This window comes from Triticum aestivum, chromosome 4B, assembly GCF_018294505.1.
Source record: "Triticum aestivum cultivar Chinese Spring chromosome 4B, IWGSC CS RefSeq v2.1, whole genome shotgun sequence".
NCBI classification, from domain to species: domain Eukaryota; kingdom Viridiplantae; phylum Streptophyta; class Magnoliopsida; order Poales; family Poaceae; genus Triticum; species Triticum aestivum.
The window spans coordinates 308,310,216-308,316,215 of record NC_057804.1 but is presented as its reverse complement, the minus strand read 5'-3'; positions in this window follow the sequence as shown (position 1 = coordinate 308,316,215).

Below are 6,000 nucleotides of genomic sequence, written 5' to 3'. Positions count from 1 at the left end.
CGGTCGCGTACCTTGATTCAGAGTATGAGTCCAATGTGGGCGTCGTCATCATGTTGTTGAAGAGGTTCGCGCTTGTTGCCGTGGTCGAAGGGGATGGCCCTTGCTCGACTGTCTTGTCGTCGTCTTGGTGTTGGAGGCCCATATGATGTGGCACCTCGTAGCTCGTCTCCATGACCGAAGGGAATTTCCCATGCTCGGCCATCTTCCTTGGGGGGCTTCCGAAGATGGAAGTGTCACCCTCGCTTGTAGGTGGTCGCCTTGGACTTGATGAAGTCGTTGTAGGCGTACTCGTGGGAAGTAGGCGAAGATGCCGTACGTCCAAAGGCGAAGATGCCTTGATAGCACTTGGCGAAGATGCCGAAGTGGTTGTTGTAGTCGTAGCGCCGTCTTGGTGGTGGTCGTCTCGTGGTCTTCTTTTGTGCTTATGAAGCTTCGACTTGGCGTGTTGGGACTTGTGCATTTGCGATTGTGGAGCATCTTCATGATGATGGTGTCGTTGTCGCGCTTGAGCTTGAAGGCGTTCGTCGTCGTCGTGCACATGATGCTTGGAGGTGACTTGCCCTTCATGACAATGTGGATCACGAACGTGATGGTGGTCGCCATGTAGATGTTGACTTGGACGACTTGCGCTTGCATCTTGTTTGCGCTCCGAAGATGATCGACTAGGTAGCCGCTGCCTTGACGATGACGAAGGGGAAGTAGACTTGATCCAGGCTCTAATCTCCTCCATCCTTGCATCTTGCTCCTCTTTATGTGCGGAAAGCTTCTTCTCGATGTGCTCTCGCAATCTTGATTGTGTGCCTTGCACTTGTCGTTGTAGATCGAGGATAGACGCTTTGGTGATGTAGTTGTTCACGCCGTCGTTATTGTCGAGGACCGGAGAGGAAATGCCTTGCCTATCCATCACAAGACTCGAGTAAATATGAGTGGGAGAAAGAGAAGAACTTATACCAATGTACCTTGACCGATGTTGACAATGAATCAAGTTCACTCAAATGCGGACAATGAAATAGCACTATTGGTACCAATTCTTGTCGGTTCTCACACCTACACAAGTAAAGCTTATGGTGGAGCTCGGTGAGGATAGTGGCACAAAAATTTAATGCAAAATGTTAGCAAGAGTCAATAATGTTGAAAGAGATTCACAAATTCGAAAGTGAAACAAATGGACCAATAGCAAAGAATGGCACACGGAAACACACACATGGATAGATAAATGGGGTCGTGCAACCAAGGAATGAGCACAAAATGTGGAATCCACGGAAAACGCTCGTGTTGCACAACTCAAGAGAGACGCTAGCACGATTGCTCAATAGGCGGATACGACACTTGTGCACAACCTATAAGATGCAAAATGGATAAACTTTCTATCCCAAGTATGCTATGTATTTATGGTTCCCGGTGTTTCTCTCAAGATGATCCAAGATGATCGGATATGAAAATCTTATGTGCAATGTGGTATGATGCTATGGCACTTGCTTACAAGCTTCTTTGCTCTCTTTCTTTTGCTTAAAAGCATTATTTCTTTTTTTTCTATGGCCACTTTTGCACAATGCACAAACAAAGATAGCAATTGTGTATATGCGGGAAAAAACTTGTGACACAAGATATGATACAAATATATGCACCACAATGGTATGGTATGTATGCTATGGGAAGTATGATCACTAATGTGCACAAGTAACATTGCCGGCAATACTCAAATGGCTAGTCTAGATAGGCAAGTAACGCAAAATGGGCTAGGGGTTATCAATGCAATTTGCAAGGGGAATATACAATGGTGTCATCGAGGTTACCGTCCTTTGAGATGATGAGTGGCGGTTTCTTTGATCTAGATACCAAGATGATGGAGACTCGTCCCTAAGTAGCCGAAACACCTTAGGAAACGGAAAAACCGCGAACTCAAAATCACAAATGACAAATGTCAAATGGTGGTAGCGGGAATGCGGTGGTGGTTTGCACTTGGCAATGTGGAAGTGAAATGATGGGCTACACACGTGTCGGAGTTGAAGTTGCCGTCCCTAAGTAGGCGAACACCTTAGGAGGCACAAGTCACAACTCAAACAAGCTCAAACAACTATTGGGTTAATTTGGGGGTGGCGAAATGTATGGTGGGCACGCCTATGCGGAAGATATGGTGGTGGTGGTTGATGAAGAAGCAATCGTCCCTAAGTAGCCTAAACACCTTAGGAGACTCGAATCACTACTAAAGCAACCACATATATAATGGGGAACAAAATTGGTTAGGTTGCGGAAGTCGGTGGTGGCAATGCGGATGATATGGTGGAAGGCCTAGGCAAAGATGCCAAAGTTCCAAAAATTTGATGGAGTCAAATGATGTTGGTGGTACTTTTGTGGGAAGGGGGATGTCAAGAGCTTCATAACGAGCTAAAGAAAATCAAAATTGGAGTTCAGATGAATTAGTTATGGACAAACAAAAATCAGCCGAGTCTGAAACTACAGGTTACAGACGTCCGGAAAGGTCGGATGTCCGGGGCGTCGGACATCCGGAAAAGTCGGAAATCCGTAAATTCGGTTCGGGTTAGGGGTTCCAGTCGTCCGGAAAAGGTCGGACGTCTGGTCATTCCTGGGGCTCCGGATGTCCATAAAACTCCGGTCGTCCAATGGGTCGTGGTCTACGCGGGATGCGAGTTTGGGGCCGCGATTTTGAGCGGAAAACGGAGATTTCGGGGTCAAAATTGACGAGATTTCGTGGATGAAAGATGGGGAAACTTGGGGAGATGCTAGATCCACTTGAAGCCAAGCAAATTGATGGATCAAAATCAACAAAACATCATCAAACCAACAAATCACAAAAATTTTGGCGCTATTTTTTTGTGGGGATTTTCGGATTTTTGGACGAAATCAACAAAATCAAGCTAGAAAAAGAGGGGTAGGGGCTCCAAAAATGTGATCAACGTGGCTCATGATACCAAGATGATATCATGAGACAAGCTGGCTTTGATCCAAGATGATGTAGGGTGGAACCCTAGTGGCCGATCTTTCACGTTTGGAGTGGATCCTACGGGGAGACACGAAGAACGAGCGGAAGAAAACGAAGAGAATCGCGGGGGAAAATGAGAGAAACACTCAACCGACAAGAGATCAATCACACAAGTGCTAGATCACCGAACACAAAGAGATACACGAGATCCAAAGTCAACAAAGGTAAGGATACAAAGGTAACCGATCTTCTCCGTGAGGAGGTCTTGAATCCACAAGGGGATCTTCCCACGAGGGGGTCTTGAATCCGATTGGATCTTCTCCGAGGAGGCCGCGGTCTCTCATGAAGAGGAGATCCGATGGATGAGCGAAGCTCTATCTCTAATTTGAGCTAAATCAACACTAAACCTAACTAGGAGGAGGTGGAGGAGTATATATAGTCTAGGGCCACGAAGGGGTAAGTGAAGGGGTACATGGGCTGCGGCCCAACACATGGCAGCGCACAGGCACCGATCGTCCAACGGGTACCGGACGTCCGGTGGCTCGCGAGGGTCCGGTTGTCCGGTACTTGTCGGACGTCCGGCGATTTGGCTCGGGTGTGGATTTGTCGGATTTCCGGACGTTGTCGGTCGTCCGGTGGCTGATGGTCGTCGGGCGTCCGGCCTTGGTCGGTCATCCGGAGCCTGGGAGTCGTCGGACGTCTGGTCCTGGTCGGACGTCCGGCCGCTGTAGCTTCGGGCAGCATCTTCTCTTGGTCCTTGTACTTGGTGTCCTCGCCGTCTTGTCCATGGTCTTCCTCCTTGTTCCTGGACATGCATAGCACATATATTTGAGGTAGTAACCATGTCTCACATGTGGGAAGTGAAGGTTCGAAGAGGAGAGAGTTCACCTTATGTCCAATGGCATTTGTTCGAGGTCTCGTCATATGTCCACTTGGGGCTTGGGGAGTAGTGGGAGTGTACATGGGGATGGACGTGGGATGCTCCGCATCAAACTCTGTGCAGGCCCGACAGGTGGGCTCTTGGCAGATAATGGTGGTTGTGCCTGTTTTCTTGTATCACGGCTGGAGGAGGCACCTGATGGAGGTGCTGGTGCAGTTGAAGTAGAAGATGCACGCGGTGTCCATGATGAAGGTCGGCCTGCAGAAAAGTTAGTTCGCGCCAATGCTTGTCGATCCTGCACTTCACGTTCAGCTTTACTAGCAATATGGAATAAACGAGTGATATTAGTATACTCCTTATAGTCTACAATGGTCTGAATCTCTCTATTTAATCCACCCAGAAAACGTGCAACCATAGCTTCATTCTCCTCAACAATACCACATCTAATCATGCCAGTTTGTAATTCCTGATAATATTCTTCCACAGAATTTTTCCCTTGTCTTAAGCGCTGCAATTTTTGAAGCAATTCATGTTGATAATATGGTGGAACCCAATGAGTACACATAGCAGTTTTCAAAGTAGCCCAAGTAGTTGGAATAGGATATAATCTACAATGTTCAGACCACCATACACATGCAAAACTAGTGAAAGCACAAACAGTAGCGGCAACCCGTCTCTCCTCGGGATATTGTAAACATGTAAATCGTTGTTCAGTTTCTAACTCACAAGTAAGATATATATCAGGAACATATCTACCCTCAAATTGTGGAATATTCAATTTCAGTTTAGGAAGATGGTCATGATCTCGTACCTGAGGGAGAGCCCTACCACTGTGATTATTTGCATGTGGACGACCTGGTGGTTGTGGTGCAGGTGGTTGCACGTAGTTCTGATTTTGATCAACCTCATCCTCGTAATCTGCCACATAATCATCCTCCTCCGCATCAGCAGCAGGAGCCACAGAAGTATCAATAGCAGCACCAATAGTTTGGCCAAACGCAAGAGGGACACGGCTCGCTCGGCGGAGGTCTGTTTCGCGACATGGAGGTAGTCGTCCTTGTTGTTGTTGGAGAGGTGAGTTAGGTGCAGCGGGTGGTGGTGGTGGAAGACGGGCGAGCAGTTCATTAAACTTGTTATCGAGCTTTGTTTTGAAGGTCTTCTCCATGCCATCTATCTTCTCCATGGCCTCGTCAAATCTGTTTAGCACATCTTGCACCTGTCCACTCATCATTTACTGAGATTTATCATGTAGTTGTTTGTTCGTCAGGTTCTCCCAGTCAGTCTCATCGGCTTGTCATCCTACCATGGTTAGCAGCAAATAGAAACACACAAGAATATGATCCTACAGACTACTAAGAAGTGGTGGTGGTGTATCACAAACCCGTCAAGCAAATCTCAAATTCTTAACAGTTCTTACCCAGCAGCAGGTGGTGTTCAGCAATCGTTGTAGTCAAAACTCTCAAAGCTTGGATAGAGCGATTACCAGGGAGAGTCAAACGCACGACGTAGATATATGTGGAGCTAGGAAGGCTTATAATATGGTAGCAAAAAGGGTCAGCAATAATCAATTCAGAGATGCAAAGTTGAATAAACGCTCAACGACAGTACTGTGCTGGTCCTAGGCTAGACTGTGCTAGAGACGTGAGCCTAGAACACTAACAAAATCACGACGTTGCACGAAAACAAGGGAGAAGCACACTCTGAATTTTTTTTCACTTTTTTTGCGCTCTTTTTTTGTGCTCTTTTCTTTGCGCTCCTTTTTTTCGAAAATCACTATAATGGCGACTGTCTCAAAACTCTTCCCAAGTCAAGATAACAGGATAGGTACGAAATTTTTTTGACCAAATTTTTTTTTACTGCCCTGACCCAAAACTGGAAACGGGTCAAAAAAACTTTCTATAACGGCAACTGTCTCAATACGCTTAGAAATACCTAAAAATAGGATAGCCAGAATTTTTTTGTCAAGTGCGTTTTTGGAAAATTTTGGGCCTAAACGGAGGGTGGTTTCCGGACTCTTTTTTTTTCGAAACCTACTCAGGCAAGGAAACACGAATCGGAAAGTAGATGGATCCTGAAAACAAACCTAATATGCAAGGAACTCGGATTGGTGGTGGATATATGGTGGTGGTATATGGCAGCGGTGGTGGTATATGGCAGCGGTGGTGGTAGCGGTGGT